The sequence below is a fragment of the Saimiri boliviensis genome, chromosome 8 (assembly GCF_048565385.1).
Source record: "Saimiri boliviensis isolate mSaiBol1 chromosome 8, mSaiBol1.pri, whole genome shotgun sequence".
Taxonomy (NCBI): domain Eukaryota; kingdom Metazoa; phylum Chordata; class Mammalia; order Primates; family Cebidae; genus Saimiri; species Saimiri boliviensis.
The window spans coordinates 51,774,600-51,797,417 of NC_133456.1; the positions used below are offsets into that span (position 1 = coordinate 51,774,600).

The window sequence follows — 22,818 nt, forward strand, 5'->3', positions numbered from 1 at the left end:
AGTTCAAGGGCATGGCCCGGGTGTCTGGTGAGGGCTTTTGTGCTGTATCATAACACGGCAAGAAGGTGAAAAGGGAAGTGGACATGTGCAAACAGAGGCAAAACCCACGTGATGCCCTGGCTTTGTAACAACCCAAGCTCAAGGGCGCTAATCCATTTCCAGGAGAAATGACTTGGGCTTGCCAGAATGAGAATTCTCAGTCCCTACCTGCAGAATGGCACCAAGCCATTAATGAAGGATCCACCCTTGTGACTCAGACGTCGGCCGCTAGGCTCCACTTCCTAGCACCACCATGTTGAGGACCAAATTTCAACTAGTTTTGGTGAAGACAGACTCAAACCATAGCAGTGGGTAACTCTAGTGGTAGCGTTGTTTCCGAACATATTTTAGGATGTGGTTTTCAGAAGAAAAACTCAGTTGCTAGTGAAGTTTCTTAACTGAAATGAGGGAGTTGCTGGTTCTTGAAATTTCTGCTGCTCCTTATGATGTGAAGTGGAGGTAAAACTGATTTCTCTGGAGTCTAAGGGAAATGTAAGCACTCTGACCACATAAACAAAGGATTTTGTGAAAATAAATCTTACATGCCTTGGAACCTTTAAATGGAGTTGAAGGAATGAGACTTGAAGACAGGTGGATTCTGATGAAAGAGGCCAGTGGGAAATGCGTATTAAAAAATATGCATTTTAAAGAATTTTGCCAGGTATCAGGGTGAATCCCAGGTTTGTCCTTTGCTAACTTTGGCCTGTGACTTAAGTTGGGGTCTTGCTTTGTCACCCAGGCTGGAGTACAATGGCATGATCTCGGCTCACTGCAACCTCTGTCTCCTGAGTTCAAGCAGTTCTTCCTGCCTCAGCCTCATGAGTAGCTGAGATTACAGGTGCCGACCACCATGCCCAGCTAATTTTTGTATTTTTGGCAGAGATGAAGTTTTGCTGTGTTGCCCAGGCTGGTCTTGAACTCCTGAGCTCAGGTGATCTGCCTGCCTCAGCCTCCCAAAGTGCTGGAGCTGGTATTACAGACATGAGCCACTGTGCCCGGCTGATAACAAAATTTTATAAATGGTACCTGGTTTTCATAGCCACTGCTTAAGATATATGAAACAAAAGTGTGCATAAACATGCTTTCAGCGAATGCCGTGCAACTCTGTGAAGACGTGGGATTGCTTGAGCTGGGACGGCAGAGATCCCACAGCTAGTACAGTGGCAGAACCAGAATCTGAACTGGCTTTCTGGCTGCTGTCATGCTTTCTTCTGTGCAGAGCAGGAGTCAGATGAATTTAAGGTTCACATGGCTACCAGGAAGAGTTGTTTTTTTTATTGACAGAGGTTTTAGCAAAGATGGCTATTTAGGTTTAATTTGTCCTGTCTCCCCGACCTTGAAGGATAAGGTTTATAGCTACTGTTGATACTCTCATTACTGATACTATCAGCATGAGTAGGGTACACATGCCTTGCTGTGTACCTTTTGTTAATATGGGGCAGTCACACCCACTAGGTACATACAAACAGGAACATTCAATGAAAGTGAATAGGTTTGTTTTCTTCTTGTCCCTGTCCTGTCTGTTACTTTGCAGTTTTTCTGCAGAGGAATTGGAGATTGGCATTTGAGCAGATGGTCCGCATTTCCATAGCTGTGGCAGATATTGCTTATTGATCAGAGAGCTCTTTGTTGCTGAAGCCTGAACTCGATCTTAGGATTATTTGCAAAAGTTGGTCTGGGAGAGGACTTTTTGTGCCATCTCTGTGCTATAATAAGGCCGATTAGCCAACCTTCAAAAATAGCATAAGAAGGAGAGGTGTATCCAAGTGGATACCGTATTCTTACAAATAGGTGTGCTGCTACATGGGCAGTTTGTAAGGTTTCCTGGTCCATGAAATTGATTTGAACTTATATTTGACTCACATTTGTTTATTCAGAAAAAAAAAAATAATTCAGTTACTTGATGGTGGTTTCATCATTTTCTCATTGGTGAGATCCACTAATGGAGGTTTAGAGATCTAAATTTACTTGTTTATTTTTCTTTTCTTCAAAGCCCAGAGGTTTTGCATCAGATTATGGCACTTGTAGGACTGTTTGTATTCCAAAGTGACACCTGTCTGAATTCTTAGCAGTTTAAGTAAGTGTTAAGAATGGGCTTGGTGACAGCAGTTTTTAAAACCGTGAGTTACTTAATGGATCCTTTCCCCGTGTTGTTTATCCCTGACAAAGTATCTTGTGTTATCGCTGAATAAATTCATTGTTACCTTTAGGCTAGCTTGTTTTTCAAAATTTGAGTGGTTCTCTGATCAGTGTTATTTTTGATGAGAAATTTGAAGAGTAGGGATGTAAGGTGAAAGGAATTCATGTGTGAAGCTGACATCAGGTAAATTTTGGGTGCTTGGTAACATACCAAGTACTTCGATGACTTCAGGTAGTCCTGGATGTTTTTTCACTTCACGATCCCTTTTGATCTTAAGCCTTTTCCTTAGTTACTGTGAAATGTCTGTAGAGCTGCTCTGTTCAATATGGTAGCCACTAGCCACATGTGGCTATTAAACACTTCAAGCGTGGCATGTCTAAATTGAGATGTGCTTTAAGTGCAAAAATACAGACCAGATTTCAAAGACAAATGAAAAAAGTATGTGAAATACCCGATTAAAACTTTTCATTGACTGCCTGTTAAAATGATATTTTAGATATGTTAAGTAGGAAATGCTATTGAGATTACTGTCACCTGTTTCCTTTTACTGTTTCATGTGACTACCGTAAAATTTTAAATTATACACGTGGCTCGCATTTGTGGCTCACATTGTATTTTTATCTGATGGCACTGGTCTGGAGAGCTCTTTCCAACCTTTTCTCACCTTTTGGAAGAGCATTTTACAGCTGTAATCCCTTGTGTGACGTTGATTACCTGTTTTCTGTTCCCTACCCCTGCTAAGGGAAACTGGTAAAGATGGAGAAGGTTGTCTTCTGGAAGATACTGCTTCTGGGATATTATAGGGATATGAGGATAGCAAGTTAGGGTCATTTAGCTTTGCTTGCTTATTTACCCATCTGTGAAATGGGTAACAGCCCCTGAGTAAATGAGGTAAACCACGTAAGGCATCTGGCGCGGCCCTTGGCAACTAGGGAACACTTAAAAATAAAAGCTGTGGCTGGGCGCGGTGTCTTACGCCACCTATAATCCCAGCACTTTGGGAGGCTGAGGCGGGCGGATGATGAAGTCAAGAGATGGAGACCATCCTGACCAGCATGGTGAAACCCCATCTCTACTAAAAATACAAAAATAAGCTGGGGCATGGTGGTGTGTGCCTGTAGTCCCAGCTACTCAGGTAGCTGAGGCAGGAGAATCGCTTGAACCCAGGCGGCAGAGGTTGCACTGAGCCAAGATTGTGCCATTGCACTCCAGCCTGGCGAAAGAGTGAGACTGTTTCAAAAGCATAATAATAATAATAAAATAAAAGCTATTGTTCATATTTTACCAGCTCATGAGTAGACATTTAGCAGAGTTCCTGGCATTGATTTCTCCATGTCCTGGTTCCTGTTGGTGCTACACTGTGGGACCTATGTGGGTTGCAGACGGGTCCCTGCTGCCTATGAAATCCAGGGACAGCATCTTGCTTGAGCTCCTGCTTAGCAATTTGAAGGGTAGAAGGCAACTTGGAAATCTTCACAGATTGCACATGGCTTGTAGAAGCCCCTTGACAGACTGATATAATCCATTGCAGCACTCAGCACCTTGTGCCTGGTGAAAGAGGCTTTATAATCCCGGACCCTGAGTTTGCTTTCCTGGGTATTTTGTGAATAGTGAAGCTCGTCTAGGATCCAGACTCTGGACTCCAGGGTATTATCAGCGGTCCATACTTTGATGTAGCTGTGGATTTATTTGGCCAGTTGGATGGTGGTCTCTGCATCTGAGTAGTGTAGAGACATCCAAAATCCCCTTGAGGATGTTTGGTTCCTTTCTCCAACAGAATGTTAAAATGGATGGCTTTTCCAAGTGAAGTCAATATTCTGTACTCTCCAGCCTGCTACTTAATTTGGAAATTAAAATGTGGAGAATGTGAGAGACAGACAGGACATACCCATATGAGAAAACCGTTAGGTCTGCCCAGAAGGGCTTCTAGCTTGGATCCTGTTGTGTCCCTGTGCTTCCACAGGCCAAGGATGTGGGCGGGGGTGGCTAATGGCTAGAGAGGGAAGCAAAGGGACAGCTGGGAAAACCCCATCCCTGTTGAATTGTTTTTTAGGTTCCTGATGGAAATGCTTCATTCCCAGGAAATTTTTGGCAGGGTGGACACACACCCTTTGTTTGGCGCAGTTGATAAGAATCTGGGTTTCTGTGGTAAGTTCTTTTATGAGGGATAAACAATAATGTTAAACTCTTCAAGTTCGGGTGTTGAAGGGACCTTGGAGATCCTCAGTCCCCATCTGGAGCCTGCCTCGGAAACTCAGGGGCGGGCTTCGGAGAGCAGCCTGTGAGTGCCCACGTGGGAATGGGAACAAAAGGAGGTCCCTGAGGACTTCCTGATTTACCTCTGCAGCAGGGCCAGACTTCAGAGTGACTCTGAAAGAGGCTAGTCCTCCAGACCAGACCTTTCTGTCCACACACAACTTTGGCCGAGTTTCCACTTGACACGTTATCAAAGTAAACCCTTTCTAGGCAGTGCTGTGATCACCTGCGTCTGCCTCTAGTGTCAGCTGCCTCTCTCCCTGTCCCTTCACAGGGTCTGGGAGTTTTACTCTTGTGTAGTATTTTCCACTGAAAGCCCCAAGGGAGGAACATCTCCCTCACCAGGGATGAGGGAGGGTGCCCTGAAATTCTGCTATTACTCCTACAGCTGTTTTTTTTTTTTTTTTTTTTAACCATGTGGCTAACACAAACCATTTATTGACCATTTATTGAGCTCCTGTGAGCATGAGCTGGTAAAATAAAATAACCTCATGGTAGGGGCTGGACACACTTTATCTATAATTCATCCTTGACTTTCCCAGGTGTGCAAGTAGAGGTTTTGCTAAGTTAAGAAACTTGCGCCATGTCATACCCCTTTGAAAGCGGCGGAACCAGGCTTCTGACTCCGAAGCCGGTGCCCTTCCAAAAGTGTGATGCTTCTGTTCATAGGTGGATAGCCATCTGTGTGCAGCTTGTGAATTGCTCTTATTGGATTGAATTTTGGGTACTTAAAGACTAAGAGCTGAGTTCTGGAAAGGGGAAAGGCCAGGTGAGCGAGGACAGAAGGCTAAAACTTAGGCTGATGTCCTCATTTTTTGGCGCTTGGCCACTGTAGGATACATGGAATAGGGTGAAGTCTTTGTACAGTAGGCTATTAGTAAAGCTTCTGAGGAGTCCAGAGTTGTGCTCTGAGCAGGCACAGTGGCACCTGTAATCCCAGCTACTCGAACAACACGGGTTTGAACTGTGTGGGTCCACTTATATGTGTTTTTTTTTTTTTGATAAATGTATTAAAATATTTTCTTTGGAGATTTGTGGCAATTTTCAAAAAATCACAGATGAACCATGTAGCTGAGAAATATTGAAAAAAATAAATGTCATAAATGCATAAAATACATGTAGATAGTAGTCTGTTAATATGTTAACTGATGGTTTACGTTATAAGCAAGGCTTCTGGTTAACAGGAGGCTATTAGTAAAGCTTCTAGGGAGTCCCAAGTTGTTCTCTGAGCCAGGCACGGTGGCACCTGTAATCCCAGCTACTCGGGAGGCTGAAGCAGGAGGATGGCTGGAGCCCTGGAGTTTGCAGCCAGTCTAGGCAACACAGACCCTATCTCAAACAAAGAAAACAACAAAAACCAACCGAAGTTACACTCCGATTTTTGACTATGTGGGGGGTCGGTATCCCTAACCCTTGAGTCATTCAAGGGTCAACTCTGTTCTGATTTATGGTTGATAAAATACTAGAATGTATTTGCAGCTTAGTAAGGGTTACATATGTTAATAAAAGTAAGGGGGATAAACCTAACTGGGTAAGTGTGTTTTATTCCTGTGGCTAAGAATAAAGTAAAAGGACTTAGTGATTATTATTTTCTTCTGGCTGCAGAAACCCTTCAGTAGATCTTCTTAAGTTACCTTGGGTAACAGGATATAATTATACCCTTGGTCTGCAGAGGGCATGTTAGCAAGGCACTGTGTGATTTGTACTGGTTTCCGGAGGTTTCCAGGTAGTTACAGGGGAGTAATGCCTTTTGACGGAGAGAAAATATTTGTGTTTCCCTCATTGCCATGTTAGTTTCAGAGTATAGCAGACAGATGCTCTTGCTTTCTGACTTTTCAAAGCCTGGGCTGAGTCCATTCTGGTGTTTTTGTCAATGATATATTTTGTACCCATCTATAGTCAAGAAAGCAGCCCTGTAGCCAGGGATGAATTTTAAACTTTTATGGAGGTGGATACTCTTTGAATAATGAATCCCGGCTCACTGTGCTCTCAGTTAGTTCTAGCCTAGAGGAGGCGTTGTAAATCTAGTCATTAATTCCCTGAGAGAAAGTTGCCAGGGTTTGTTTTTGTCTTTCTTTCATGCCACACCTGTTAATTAGTTCCAGACAGTAGCTAATCAGACTCGAGTGTAAAAGCTCTGGGGTGAGAAGGAAGGTCAAATCAGCCGTCTTTCTCCCCACACAGCAGAAGCCCTGGTTTTAGTAGAAAGGTTTCTTGGCATCCTTTCCCCCATCTTAGTTCCCTGACTCTGCATTTGATTCATTTCTGAGTGCAGGGTGCGTGTAGCCATTGGGCTTTTTGTCTCCTGTGATTTTAGGTTTCTGCTTATCAGTTTTAGAGCATGTGTCCATGAGAATGTGAGAAGGGGGAGCAGGGGCCGAGGAAATGAAAGAACCCATTTGCTTCTTTTTCTCTTTTTTTGTGAGACAAGAGTCTCGCTCTCTTGCCCGGGCTGGAGTGCAGTGGCACGATCTCAGCTCCCTGCAACCTCTGCTTCCTGGGTTCAAGCGATTCTCATGCCTCAGCCTCCTGCATAGCTGGGACTACAGGCATGTTCCCCCATGCTTGGCTGATTTTTGTATCTTTTGTAGAGACAGGGTTTTACCATGTTGCCCAGGCTGGTCTCAAACTCCTGGACTCAAGGAATCCACCTGCTTCAGCCTCCCAAAGTGCTGGGATTATACAGGGTGAGCCACTGTACCTGGCCCTTATTTTATTTTTTGTGTGCATTTTGGGAATGCTAAGTATATCATATATTCATACATGCCATTATAGATAAATGTTAAAAATCACAAGAGTAGCAATCGCGTGTAGCCAAAGTGGAAAGCTGTCCAGTACATTGTTTTTGGTCCTGGCACAACCCGGGATTGATGCTGTTTCTGTAGGAGCGATGAGGACAGCGTAAGATAGAACACTTTATCCAAAGTGGCGAGCGCAGCCAGGAAGTAGCCTGATATGAACCCAGGAGACTTTGCCTTTGTTTGATAAGAGTGGGATTCATGTTAAATTTAACCATGTATTCTGTGTTTGTGGGATGCTGCGAGGGGAAGGACAACCAGGCTCACTCTTGGGTACAGCTGTTGACTCCTGGACCTTCCTGTTTCCAGACGGTAGTTAGAGAAATGAATGCCTGAGATGTCCAATGGGACGTTATGATTTTCAACTATTAGGGAGTTTCCTCTTGCACGTTATTGCAAGGAAGGTAATGGCTTCAGGTTAACTGTTAGTGGAAACTCCATGTGTTAGCACTTTGGGGTTTTGGCGGTTAAAAAAATCTGTGCAAAGAGTCCCTAAAACAGTGTGTGTTGCTGTGTAAGGCTGAAGCTAATAACATGCTGAAATACTGATTCAGATCCCAAGTGTTCAAGAGCAGTAGAGTAATGAGATAAGATACCTTCCTGCAGGCATCCTGGCTGATACTTCACGTACACAATGAAGTGAACACAATGACGTGAACAGAGGCAATAATGAACATAAGGTGGTGACCAGGAGGTCAATGGGCTTATTCCTAGAGCTGAATCATGCGTTTCTGGGGCTTGGACCTGTATCTGCCTTGAATCTTAGGTGCTTCCTCATGGTTTAAAGTCATTAGTGACTGCCAGCTGGCAGATGGGCCTTGCAGAGATTTGAGAGGCTTGGGAGCCAATGTTGAGAGGCATGGACGCCAGCTCTGGATACATTGACTGGTCCCTGAATGCAAGGCGGAGGCATTCAGACTAGATTTTGTTGTCCGTGGCGACCAAGCACAGGGTAGGGCTCAGTGGCTTCCTTACAGTGGTCTTGTAAACTGTAGTGTCTCCGTGCTTTGTCATGGACTAGCCTTGTGTCCTTAGGCCTCAGTACATCTATCAGCGGGGATAATGGTCCCTGTCTCAATAGAGCTGATGGATGCATTAGATGAGGGTGTAAGAAAAGCACTGGTCCCTAGCAAGCACGTGAGGATTGCTGTTGTCCTGATTATACTGCTGTTATTTTTGCCGGCCTAGCATCTCTTTAACCTTTTTTTGCTAATAGCACCTTTGCCACTCTTTGGGTGTTGATCTCTTCTCCCTGTTCCTGATGGGATCAACTACTGATTGAGGAGCTCTGTCCAGACCTGTTTGAGGGTGGTACAAAACTCAGGTTAGGGGCGGCTTGAGCCACGTGACACAAAGATACCCTCATTGTTCTGAATTTCTGCTCCCTGAAGCTCAGAGCGACTCCAATCCTCGTCCTTTCTAAGGCTGGATTATTTGGCTCTTGATCGGTGTCTCTGAGACATCCAACGCTCTTTCAACACATTCTTTTCCTGCCTACGTTAATCAAGGGTTGATTTGGGTCATTTTCAATCGAAGGTCACCAGTCTCAGGTGGAATTAAACAACAGAACAGTTAACTAGACGTGTTGAGAAGGACGGGAACCTTCTCCCCTCCCTGCCAAAAATCATAGTGATTTCATTTCTCTGCTTGGTTTTTTTGAATTCATTCATTTTGAGTTTTTTATCTTTGGGCATCTGAGGACTTTTATTTTGGTACTGGGGACAGCCTCTCTGGAGGAGACATGCTGATAACACTTAGCCTTAACTGCTTCTCTTGATTTTATTTGTAAATTAGAATCCTAAGGATCTGTAAGGAAACGAGTAAAACTTAATTGCACAACATTTAGAGCCAGAATTAAAAATAATAATAAAAAGAGTCCATAATGGTAAGAGGCCCTGGAGGATGAGATTAACGCAGAGCTGTGTGTCTGAGTGTATATTTTGTCCACACCTCATCCTTTGTGTCATGTTTTAACTACTGCGTACAGTGGGGGTCGGCAGTGTCTGATTACCTCCAGAGTTCTTCTCTCTTACCATATCTTGTCCCTCGCTCACGGTTTCCTTTTCTGGAATTATTGGACAGCAAGTGTTCCAACTTAAAATCAATAAGAAGCAATTTCATTTGTTTTTAACTATGAAGACGAGTGCTTCCAGCAGAGCACTGTACTTTCAAGTAAAGTTCAGTTGTTTTTTTCACGTTTTCTGGCTGGTGCCCAAAATGCATTAATTTTTCCTTGTACGCGTTTGCTTCTGTTACCCTGCTTTGATCTAAGATCTTGTTACCATCATCCTCTCTTTAAAACTGGGATTGTTGGCATCTGAGTCATTTTTGTGTTTTATAGGCCCTTAGTAATCACAGCTCCATTGAGTTTGTCCAGCCCTCTCGCAGGATCTTATTAAAAAGGCAGTATCTTGGCCTGCCCCAGACCAATGGAATCAGAATTTGTACTTCAGCAAGATCACCAGCTGACTTGGTACATGCTGGAGTCTGAAGGCTACTCTCCGTTTGAATGGGAATGTCATTCTAATCTCTTCCGCTTTTTTTTTTTTTTGAGACAGAGTTTCACTCTTGTTACCCAGGCTGGAGTGCAATGGTGCCATCTCGGCTCACCGCAACCTCTGTCTCCTGGGTTCAAGCAATTCTCCTGCGTCAGCCTCCCGAGTAGCTGGGACTACAGGCGTGCGCCACCATGCCCAGTTAATTTTTGTATTTTTAGTAGAGACGGGGTTTCACCATGTTGACCAGGATGGTCTCGATCTCTTGACCTTGTGATCCACCCCCCTCGGCCTCCCAAAGTGCTGGGATTATAGGCGTGAGCCACCGCGCTCGGCCACTCTCCGCTTTTTATAATTTTTTCACTTGATTATTGAAGTGTAACAAATGTTCATTATAGAAAACAGGGGAATTCAGCTGGGTGTGCTGGTGCACACCTATAATCCCAGCACTTTGGGAGGTGAGGTGGGCAGATTCCTTGGGCTTAGGAGTTCCACACAAGCCTGGCCAACAGGGTGAAGCGCCGTCTCTACTAAAAATGCAAAAATTAGCCAGGTGTGATGTCTGGCACCTGTAGTCCCAGCTACTTGGGAGGCTGAGGCAGGAGTCTCTCTTGAGCCTGGGAGGCAGAGGTGGCAGTGAGCCAAGATTGTGCCACTGCGCTCTAGCTTGGGTGACAGAGGGAGGCCCTGTCTGGAAAAAAAAAAAAAAAAGAGAATAGGGAAATAATTCATATAGGTACAAAGAGGAAAATGGAAATCATCTGTAACCTTAAGATCCAGTCTTAACTTATAACTTGCCATTTGGTCTATAGCCATTGGGTGGGTTGTTGATAGATTTTTTAAAGACAATATTAGGGGCTGGGCGTGGTGGCTCACGCCTGTAATCCCAGCACTTTGGGAGGCCGAGGCGGGTGGATCACGAGGTCAAGAGATCGAGACCATCCTGGTCAACATGGTGAAACCCCGTCTCTACTAAAAATACAAAAAATTAGCTGGGCATGGTGGCACGTGCCTGTAATCCCAGCTACTCAGGAGGCTGAGGCAGGAGACTTGCCTGAACCCAGGAGGCGGAGGTTGCGGTGAGCCGAGATCGAGCCATTGCACTCCAGCCTGGGTAACAAGAGCAAAACTCCGTCTCAAAAAAAAAAAATAAATAAATAAAAGACAATATTAGAGGCTGGTGTGGGCTTCCACCTAAATCTTAGCACTTTGGGAGGCCAAGGTGGACAGATTGCTTGAGTTTGAATGTTGGAGACCGACCTGGGCAACGTGGCAAAACCCTGTTATGTGTGCCGATAGTAGTCCCAGGTACTTGGGAGGCTGAGGTGGGAGGATGGCCTGAGCCCAGGAGGCAAAGGTTGCAGTGATCTGGGATTGTGCCACTGCACTCCAGCCTGGGCAACAGAGCCAGACCCTGTCTGAAAGGAGGAAAACCGTATTAGAGAACCATGTTGGAAATATTAAAATGTCTTTTATTTAGCATGCAGTTTGATTCTTAGGAGACGAATGATGAAGATCCAAGTTCTTTTTTAGTCAGTGGCAGAAAATTCTTGAAGAAGTCTTCTCTTCTCTCAAATCTGTTTCCTTTGCTGGGGACCTACTGTGTGCCAGGTGCTGCTGCCTGCCTTGCGGAACCATCTAGCTGGTAATCCCATTGGAAAATGACAAGACACTGATTGGGGCAGCTGGATGATAATGTGCATTTTTAGTGAAGCCTCTGGACAATTGAGACAAAGGAAATTACAAATGCATTTGCTTTCGGCTTAATTTCTCTTTTTATTTTTTGCCTTGTTTTTCTAGTATGGATTTTGATTTAATTGCTACTTTAATGGCTTTCATTAGGTGATAGATTCCTCTGATTGAGTAGACCTTTTCCATCCCAAAATATCTAGGATTTGAAACTTAAGGTCAGGAAGGACAAGTTCTTCAGTGGGAAATTAAAAAAAAAAAAAAAAAAAAAAAAGTGGTCGTCTTGGCAGCAGAAGCTTGCCAATTACACTGCCTATTGTAGTATCTATTTATGATGGAGGCACTGGGGACCCAATTAGTGGGTCATTTTCATGTAAGGGTTTTGGGATTGGACTCTGGTGTATGAAGATGACATGGCAACCAGTGAGCACCTTCCCAGTGCAGGGGAATTGGTGGTGGCTTTAGAACTCGTTGCCTTGGATCTCCACAGGTCACTGATAGGAAACTAAAGCCTGACTGTTGTTCTGTGCGTTTGCACCACCAGTTTCTAACGTTATCTTGTCTGCAGGGCCAGCATTACTGAAAAGTTGCTACTTTTGAGAGTCTGGCTTCCTGGGAAGGAACTGGCCACAGTGATGAGAGCAGTAGGGTTGTGAGAATCTGCAAACTGGAAACATAGGGATGGGAAAGGCAGTGGGACCAGGAGGGCATTGACACATTCCTTTGGTCTGCATGTCCCATTTGCCTTGGCGCTGGCCTCCTGGAAAGAATCTGCTTGGCTTCTTTGACTAACGTTGATGTGGAAATAAATGATAGAACATCATCAGACAGACTGGGCTGTCATGTTCTTACTGTGTTTATTCCTTATCATTTATAGACCACATGTTACTCAGGTATTTCTGTGCCCAGATACATCTGTCTGCTTCCAGCTCTGTGCCCACATGTAGGACACACAGCAGGTGTGACTCACCTGGTGGATGCCAAGGGCAGAGGAGTCTGCTATGGCCCATTGCAGGGGCTGATGTTAAGGGGATTGGGGGCAGTGTTTTGACTCCTTTGTATGTTACAGTGGAAATTAAGGGCCTGTGGTGATAGTATACACAGTCTTGATGTTAGCTTATTTGTAGCACTGATAGCAAATATCACCCTCCATTATTTTGTAAAATGCAAGCGTAGAAAGCAAACAGGCATGCTGTCTATGGAAAGAGCTTTTAGCAGAGAACTTGTAGCTATCATTTATTCCTCATCCTTAAATTTGTAATTTTGATATAATTTCAGATTTCTAGAAAAGCTGTAAAATTGTACAAAGGATTTCTATGTCCCCTTCTGCTCAGGTTCTCCAGATACTAAGGTGATCACATTTGTTTTGTCTCTCTCTCTCTCTACACACACACACACACACACACACACACACACACACATACACACACAGTCTTTCTCTCTCTCTCTCTGACTCACTCACTCTCAAACACACTTTTTTTCTGAGAAGTTTGAGAGTAAGTTGCAGACATGATGTTTCTTTATCTTAAAGGTAAAGAAACATCATGTCTGCAACACATACTTCAAGATGTGTTTCCTCAAAACAGGGACATTCTCTTGCTTAAGCATGCTACAGTCATCAACATCAGAAAACCGACTTGGATACAGTTCTGTTATCTAATTACAGATCTTTTTCAAATTTAGTTCGTTATCGCACTAATGTCTATTATTTTTTATAGGAAACAGTAAAGTTTTAAATTTAATTTTATATATTTTTTGAGATAGGGTCTTACTTTGTCATCTAGGCTGGAGTACAGTGACACAATCATAGCTCACTGTAGCCTCAACCTCCTGGGTTCAAGCAATCGTCCCACCCTAGCCTCCTGAGTAGCTAGGACTACAGGTGCGCACCACCATGCCCGGTTAACTTTAAAAATTTTTGTATTTGTAGAAATGGTCTTGCTGTGTTGCCAGGCTGGTCTCAAATTCCTGGGCTGAAGTGATCCTCCCACTTTGGCCTCCCAAAGTGTTGAGATTCCAGCCATGAGCCACTGCAGCAGGCCCAGTGTTTCTTTTCTTTTTTCTTTTTCTTTTTCTTTTTTTTTTTTTTAAGCTTTTTTTCTGGTCCAGGATTCAAATCCGTGATCACACTTTACATTGGGTTGTCTTGTCTCTTTAAAAAGTCTTCTTAAATCTGGAACTTTACCTTTCATGATCCTGCTCCTTGAATTGTATAGGCCACTTATTTTGCAGAATCTCCCTCACTTTGGATTTCTGTGATGCTTCCTGTGGTTAGATTCAGATTTTTATTTGCTCTTTATTACAATTACGTGTCCTGTTCCTGAAAGGAGGCATGTGAGCTTGTCGTAATTCTTTTTGATCTGGTACTCTTGTTGCGGGGAGAAAGTTTTGAACGTATACACCTATTCTTCATGTTTTCCGAAATTACAGTCGTACTCTTAAACTGATGTTATATCCATCATAAAACATTCTAGAAATACAAAATTTAGAAGGGATCATTCATTCATTCATTCATTCATTCATTCATTCATTCATTGAGACAGAGTCTTGCTCTGTTGCCCAGGCTGGAGTGCAGTGGTATGATGTTGGCTCACTGCAACCTCCACCTCTTGAGTTCAAGTAGTTCTCATGTCTCAGCCTCTGGAGTAGCTGTGACTACAGGCCTGAGCCACCACTCCCTGCTAATTTTTTTTTTTTTTTTTTGTATTTTGGTAGAGACAAGTTTTCACCATGTTGTCTAGGCTGATCTCGGACTCCTGAGCTCAGACAGTCTACCCGCCTTGGCCTCCCAAAGTGCTGGGATTACACGCGTGAGCCGCCGTGCCTGGTCCTAGGGAGGGGTATTTATTAACATATTCATATACATGAAAAAATATGTATACACACACATACTCGTATATGCATCCATGTATATATATGCTTAGATAATGTGTTGTTTTCTTCAAGTAGTCCAGTGCTGGAGGCTTCTGCAACAAATAGCAGTTGTAGTCAGCTCTCTACAGGGAAGAAAAATTCATAGTGTGCTAAGTTGGGATTTCTTGATCTCTCTGTAGCTTATAGGATTTCCTGTAAAACGGGTAAGCAAACTGCAGCCTGGGACCACCAAATCTGGCCCACCTCCTATTTTGTACAGCTAGCAAGCTAAGAATATTTTGCTACATTTTTAATTGTTGAAAATAATTTAAATATTATTTTGAAACATACATAATTTATGACATTCAAATTTCAGGTCCATAAGTAAAGTTTTCTTGAAATACCCATGCTCATATTTTATTGAAATAGCCATGTCCAGTTTTTGTAAACAGCACCACAGTGGAAGACTGCTATGTAGCCCGCATGCCCAAATATTTATTATATGCCCTGTTACAGAAAAAGCCTGCCAACTCTTAACTCTAATACCCTCTCATTAAGGAAACTAACACTTGTTGAATGATATGTTCCAGGTCCTGAACTTAGCACCTTGTATTTATTAATTTAATCTTTACCACAAACTCACGAGATATAAGCATCTTCTCAGATACCTGCTTCTAAGATACTATCTCTACCAAAGAAATGAGAAAGCTTTGAGGCTCACAGAAAAAATTTCCTCCAATTACACAACTGGCCAGTAGCAGGGATAGGATTTGAACGCAGTTCTTTTGCATTTTAGCTGTTGGTGGCTCAACGTCATTCCGAACTTTCAGAATTCAGGTGGCTGATGGGGTCGGGGCAGGGATCAGTGTGCGTAGCTCAGGCCACTAGACTGGTCTGAGTGTCAGGATGGCTTTGTCCATTGCTGTGTGCTTGGCACATGGGGTACGTGGCAGCTGCTTATGAAGAGTTGTAGGGCGGATGGATGGATGGGTAGATGGGTGGATAGGTGGACAGTGGACTGGCGGATGGTTGGATGATTATTAAACTCAGCAGGGAAAATGAAAGTGGAATATGGGTGTGTAGTAAGGGTCAGTTACTAGACTAGATTTATAGAAAACAGCCATTTCAAGTTGTTAGAGCAAGAGACCCACAGTTTTAGGGAATCGGTGGTGAGAAGTTGAGGAGTTAGGCCAGAGATGATGCCAGGAGCCAGAGGATATCAGACTGACGCTTTCCTAGACGCATGTGTTAAGTGGTGACTGAGCATGACACAGCTCTTTGGAAATGCCTAGACCTTTGTGTCTGTGTACCATTGGGCACGTGTCTTCTCAGGATGGTGTCATCTTTGATTTCTGATTGAGATGGATGGGCCGGGAGCGTGGGAGCATCTACTCCTAGAGTAGGCATTGTTGGAGCTTATTTTTTTCTTTAGTTAAAAAAATAAGGCCAGGCACAGTGGCTCACGCCTGTAATCCCAGCACTTTGGGAGGCCGAGGCGGGTGGATCACAAGGTCAAGAGATCGAGACCATCCTGGTCCACATAATGAAACCCCGTCTCTACTAAAAATACAAAAAAATAGCTGGGCATGGTGGTGCGTGCCTGTAATCCCAGCTACCCAGGAGGCTGAGGCAGGAGAATTGCCTGAACCCAGGAGACAGAGGTTGCGGTGAGCCAAGATTGCACCATTGCACTCCAGCCTGGGTAACAAGAGCGAAACTCCGTCTAAAAAAAAAAATAGGCCAGCTACAATGGCTCATACCTCTAATCCCAGCACTTTGGGAGGCTGAGGCGGGCAGATCACTGAGGTCAAAAGTTCAAGACCAGCCTGGCCAACATGGCAAAACCCTGTCTCCACTGAAAAAAAAACAAAAAACAAAAAACAAAAAAAAACACACAAAAATTACAGGTGGTTTGCACCTGTAATCCCAGCTACTGTGGAGGCTGAGGCAGGAGAATCACTTGAACACAGGAGGCGGAGATTGTGGTGAGCCAAGATCATTGAGCAGCTGCACTCCAACCTGGGTGACAGAGCAAGACTCTGTCTCAAAAAACAAAACAAAACATATATATGTATACTTTTTTCACTATATATATATGACATAAATACGTTTTTTTTCCCTTAGAACATTTCAACTAAGGCTTACATCTGCTGACTACTTCCTCTAGCCCCGCTGCCCTAGAGTATGAAGCGATTTGAATAGGTTTACAAAAGTATATTTATACAAATATATAGATTATTTTTACCGGAATAATATCCTGTGTTTATCATTCTATTGCTTGCTTTTTTCATTTGGTAATAGTTTAAAACATACTTCATTGTTGATCCCTAATACATTTAACATAGTCTTTTTAGGTACAGTATAGTATTCTATTGTTAAAAATCTGCTGCAGAGGAACCAGGTGAAACAGTGTGTCTACTAAAAACACAAAAATTAGCCCAGCGTGGTGCTGCATGCCTGTAATCCCAACTACTTGAACAGCTGAGTTGCGAGAATCGCTTGAACCTGTGGGAAGTGGAGGTTTCAGTGAGCTCTGGAACTGCTGGATCACAGGATGATAGAAACGAGGGTTTTGGCGAGCCCTCCTCTTCCTGTGGTCCTGGATACCCTAGGGCAATATTGAGTCTCCACTAGCTGGTCCTCTTAGCTTTCCTTCTTGTGGATGTTATTTCATTTTCTTTGTTTTTTTGGAGGTTGAGAGGGCACAGGAATGAGCCTGCTGTGATAACTGCAGGCCAAGTGTATACGCATCCAGGACGTCCTACCTGCTGTGTCGCTGGCCCTGCTGTGGGTTTTCTGCCCTCCGTTGTTGAGGGACAGGTAAGACGTCCTTGCCTTACTGCTGAATTGCCTTTCAGCAGGAGGGGAGAGGGACCGGTGGCTTGCCCTTCTCTAGGTCAGTGGCATGGAAACGAGCTAGAGAAGGAATAGGAAGGGGAGAGGGCAGTGAGGTGTAGAGAAACCAGAGAGAATCCTGTGGACCTCAGGTTTTGAACTTGGTGGTGGAAGCATGATACTCTCTGGCTTAGAAATATTCACTGTAGCTCCATGATAAAGTGGTTGGGGTTGGGGACATGGGTTTTGGAACTGGGTAGATGGTGACAAGAGCTCTGGAACTGGTAGACAGATTTGGTTCGAATCCTGTTTCTAGGCATAAGCAGCTAAGTTAGTCAATCTACGCTGAACTTGATTTCCCAAAGATCTTGAGAATTGTTCCTTAAAGGGGTAGAAGGGGATGTTCCAGAAGAGAACAGATACGAAGTGTCCCCACGCAGCGGAGTGCTGATTGGTCATTCTCTGCTGTGTGTCAGTTGCTGAGGTTTTTGCGGAGCCTGGAAAGGATAACTGAAACGTGTTCCCGCCTTCAGAGCCAGCATGGCCTAGAAACTGCTGTGTCAGTCAGCCAGCATGAAAACAATGTTGGATGAGCCCAGACTGCTTGGAGTTTCCCTCAGCAAGAGGCACTGGGGAAAAAAAGATGACTGAATTTTCCCTTTCTCTGAAGCTTACGCTGTGCCAGGGTAAACGGATATTGCAACATGCCGTTTTTGTTTTTATATAAAGTTACGCCTAATCAAAATAGTTGCATATGATTTTCTTAGCAGTCATTGTAGGAAACACCAATTCTTTTCTTTTTTTTCTTTTTTTCCTCTCTCTCGCTCTCTCTATTATTTTTTTTTAAAGAAAGGATGTGATCTGTCTAGCTTGTGATCCCTCGATATTTACCCTGTCTCTGAAAATCACCTGCCCACCTTCTTGAATTCTGGTGAAAGTAGTCCCACAAGATTGCGTTCTACAGGTTGAATAGGAAATAGTCATTCATTTTACCCCACAAGTGCCAGCAAAAGCCCCGGTGGCGGGGGCTGACCCTTAGTGGACTCCACGTGGGGCGTAGCCCCATCTTTGACCTAAGTATGGCCCATGGGATTGTCCTGAAGGTGGTTCCCTAGAGAGAATGAATACTGGCCAGGTAAACACAATATAGGTCCTGAGTGGGCCTGAGGTGTTCTGGGATATTCTGTGACTTACTACTCAAGAGTGTCATGCTCTGGTCAGCAGTATCACTGTCACCTGGAACCTTACTGGAAATGTAGACTCTCAGGCTCTAAGGCCCCACTGTGGGATCTCATGGATCAGGATCTGTTCTTCACAAGATTCTCCAAGCAATTCCTACGCCTGTTGGAATTTGAGATTGATGCAGGGCTGGAGCAGGTCAGGGAACCCTGGCCCGTATCTGTCTCCTCTTCATGGCATATCCCTGTATACACGCTGGGCACTTCATCCCCATCAGGGCCCACACCACTGAAACCCTAAAGCAGTGTGTGTCAAGAGAGGCCCCACCATGATGAATTGAATTGCTTTTAGGTGTTCCTTTAATTTCCTTTAAGTCCAGGAATCAGCATGTCCTTTGTGAGCTAGGTAGAAATAATGAGATAAAACAAAAAAGATGGTCCAGATTTTGCTCACAGTCAAAATAACTGGTTACATGGGTGGGAATTGCTGCTTAAAGGCTTAAAATCTATTCTTAAAAACAAGCTGTGTGTACAGTTCTCCTTTTCTTAGCTAAATAAAATGAACTGGGTTTCAAAAATTAGAGATGAGTGAGGTTCTTACAATAATCACTTGCATTTACTTATCAGCTCTTGTTCCTGTTCTCTTCATTTCCTTTCAGATTGAGGCATTTTTAATGAGGAGAGAAGTTAGAAAAGGGGGTCAGGAAAACTTAAAAAAAAAAAAAAATTCCAGAAAAATTCTGCTGAGCTCTGTAGCTGTTCTCAGTTCTTTAAAGTGCTCGAAAAGTAATATTTTGTTGCTACTAAGTTTAATTAATAGCTAGCTGGCACTCATGAAGACCTCATTTCTTTCAACCTCGAAGGCAACTGGAAAGATACACAGATCTGTGTCTTATCACAGCAAACGAATTCTCTTTTTTTCCTTAATCACTTAGAGCTTGATAAAGCAATGCAGGCAGCAGACGGACAGCTGTGTTTAAAAAATAAAATGCATCTCAGGATGTTCAATGTGGCTTGTAATGAATGTGTATTGATTGTTAAAATTACTTTTTGAAAAAAATACAATGTTGAAAGCAGAATCTAAACTATGTACTAGGCACGGTTCTTAACAGAATATCCTACCTGTTGCCGAATGTTTGGATTGAGTGAATAAGTATTTGGAAGCCTGTCCTCTGCCCAGCACGGACTCATCAGAATGCTATGGGCCAAAATATATTTAAACAAAAAGGGGGGATGAAAATAGTCGTCTGGGAGGAGGGCGCCTGGTGGATTGCAATGCAGAGCCCTGCATCTCTGCCTGTGTAGGGTACAGCTGTGGGTTGTTAGTTACATGGGCATTTCTTCCATTCTGAGTGGACCAAGTGTGAATTGACTTGGTGCCTGAAGTACAGATACGCTTGAGGAAAGTAGATCAGGCCTTAATTGTGGCTGTTAGACATTGGGAGTGCAAGCAGAAGAGAGACAGTGATTACAAATGCTGCGTATTTAGAGGACAAGAGCAACTTCAGAGGGTTGGAGGAACACCCCCTCTGCATACCACCACCTCCTCCATCCAATCAGTTATTTCTGCTGAAGCACACTCAGGAATGAAGTTGTTTAGTTTGTTAGGTAGAGTGTTACTCAGTTTGGCAAGTAGTTATTATGTGCCTGTTTAGTGCCATGTCCTTGGTTTGAGCCTCAAAGCTAGCTTGGGTTGGTTGTACCAGTGGCGCCGACATCGATCAACATTTTGCATGTTGGTAATTTATACACTACGATAATAATCTGGCAGCCCTGCTTTCAAGCCTGACTCTTATCAATAAGGCGTGACTGAGAAATGCAGTGTGTTTGGGGAAATAGTTTACAAGAAGAAACACAATGTTACAATAAAATTGGCCGGGTCTAAGCATAGCTTAGGTCTGAAATGGACAGGGAATTGTTACAATTAGTGCACTAATTTTTTTTTTTTTCTCCTTTTAACTATGCCTTGTCTGTTGTGGGAAAGTGAAAGGTTTTCCTATCTGGATGAAAAATGAGAAAACTAGTCTGTTTTTTTACAGATGTTTGTCATTTTGTCAAAGCTCACAGATGACAGTCTACATTTTTTGGTTTCTGTCTGAACATGCTGCACGTGTCTGTATAATGAGAGCAGCAATAATCTCCCACTTCCCTGGACAAAACCTAACAAGATGTGTGTGTGGTTTTTTTTTCTTTGTACTCTGAATGGAGGAACTGCATTGTCTCTGTTTGTGGTGAACCATTTGTTTCCATGCTAGGTGCTAGTACTTATTAACGTTGTACTTCTTTTGCACAAGGGGAAAAAAATCTGATGATGTAGTGTTATTTAGCTGCTCAAAATTAACTGAAATTAACTGAAGTAAGACTGTGGGAACTGCAAGATGTCTCTTTTTACAGCTGAGAATGGGTCCTCAAAGTTTGTATATGCTCCAAGACGGGTCAACAGTGTTGCAATTCCAAGAAAGGGACTAGATGTCAGAACTTGGGCAAAGAAGGCATGTCCTGTGACTGCCTGAGAGAAAGTGGCAGAAAATTTTATTCTGCAAACGTGTGACCGTTCTCCTAATTGAAAAGACATTATATTCATTCGTGGTAGGCTGGAATATCATTTGTATACTTGACACACCAGCTGTCAAGCTCGGTGGGACTATCTAATATTTATGTGTAAAACTGGGTTGGGGTCTTAGAGTCTTACTGGTTTTACAGCTTTAGGTAACTGGTTCATATCATAGTTAAGGAATCTAATGTTCACTTCAAGGGAATAGATTAGATCACTTATATGTTTTTCTTTTTATATGTCTGTTTCTCTCAGTAAACAAAGTGTTTTAAAGAATAAGCAGCTATAACTTGAAGTGTTAGTATCATTGTGTTTTTTTTTTTTTAGCAAGACTTGGAAAAATTGATGGTATTTTTGAAAAGAAAGCTCCCCCAACTCATGTGATTTATTCACAGCCTACGTTCAAGGCAAAAATCTATTTAGGCAGAAGGACAATTCATTTGAAAACAAATTTGCAGAATCTCAGAGTTTGTGTTTGGTTTTAGAAATGGAAAATGTATTCTTCTTAGATCAGTTTTTAGTAATTTTTTGGCCAAAGGATATTTTAGGACAAAGAGTATTCTTGGAAATTTGCTTATCTTTGAAATGCTTAGGTTAATGTAGAAGTTTTATGTGTGGATACCCCCTCATTCTTGAACCCCCTAGTCTCAACTTGATTTCCATTGTAAGAAGACAATGCATATGCACATTTAGCTTAAATTAAGTAGAATTTTACTGTAAGTTTCACGTTACTTTTTCTGCGTGTGAGACAACATACATATTCATTTATACAAACAACAGGAATTTTTTTGCAAGAGAGAGAACAGATTTCACTAGTGGGTTTTCAAAACACAGAATCCGTTCATCAACTCTGATGGATTTTTTGTTTTTGTTGAAGCACAGTATATGCAACACATAACATGACCTCTTTATTTGACAAATAATTGGGATAGTGTAGGGCAAGACACTTGCTGTCTGAGGCTTTAAAGCGAGCTTTTGGTTTTTTATCTAGTGTAACACTTCTCTCATTCCTGAGGAAGAAACTGAGATTCAGAAAGTCTGAGACCCATTGAGAGTCACAGTGAGTTGGTGGCAGAAGTGAGTTTAAACCCAAGTCTCCTCTTTGCTAGTTCGAAATGGTTTCCTCTTTGGCAAATAGAAAAGACGATGAATAAAAATAATAGTTGCATGTATATGAGTTTAGAACCTATTAGTTTATTATTATTATTATTTTACTCTTATTCTTTAGTAAGACACAATTACTTTTTAGAAGGGAATAATTTTCTAAATGTTTTTTATGCAGTTTAACCTACATTTTAGTAACATACGTCTTAGTCCACTATAAGAGAATGCCTGAGACTAGGTAATTTATAGTGCTGTTATAACAGAATACCTGAGATTAGGTAATTTATAGTGAAGAGATATTTATTAGCTCAGGCTTCTGGAGGCTGGGAAGTCCAAGATCAAGGGGCTAGCATGTGATGAGAGCCTTCTCGTGTCATTCCACTGTGGAAAGGCAAAGGTAGGGAGGGGGCAAACTAAGTCTTCTTATAAGGAACTTACTCTCCCAATAACAAACCCATTCCCTCCTTAATGGCATTAATCCATTCATGAGGGCAGTGGTCCCGAGACCCAGACACCTCCCATTAGGCTCCACCTACCACTGCTGAATTGGGGATCAGGTTTCCAGCACGTGAACTTTGGGCGGCAGATTCAGACCATACCGTATTATTAGCCCTCCATATCTGCCGAGCATTGATTCTAGGACTCCGTGTGGATGCCAAAATTTGCAGATGCTCATGTCCCTTATTGTTGGCCCTCTGGATCCTTGGATTTTGATCTGCTGTTGATTGAATTCAAGGATGTGGAACCTACTGTTATGGAGGCCTGACTGAATCTGTGATTGAACTAAATGGTATAGAACATTTAATATTGAGTTTTACTCTCCCTGGTCTGTTAGCTTAGGATACCACCAGCAGCCCACATTGTCTAGGGCATCTTA

General features: G+C 42.9%; 1 protein-coding gene and 1 long non-coding RNA gene across 4 annotated transcripts in view; both read left to right on the plus strand.

Moving 5' to 3' along the window:
* The window catches only part of PTPRG (protein tyrosine phosphatase receptor type G), a 777,462-nt gene that overhangs the window by 14,306 nt on the left and 740,338 nt on the right, over positions 1-22,818 (plus strand). The window lies entirely within an intron of this gene.
* Positions 1-22,818, plus strand: part of LOC141585379 (uncharacterized) — an 89,907-nt gene that overhangs the window by 13,380 nt on the left and 53,709 nt on the right. Inside the window, exon 1 of the long non-coding RNA XR_012518804.1 lies at positions 1-22,818. This exon is cut by the window's left edge and continues 13,380 nt beyond it; it is cut by the window's right edge and continues 26,758 nt beyond it. This is a non-coding gene — a long non-coding RNA (uncharacterized LOC141585379).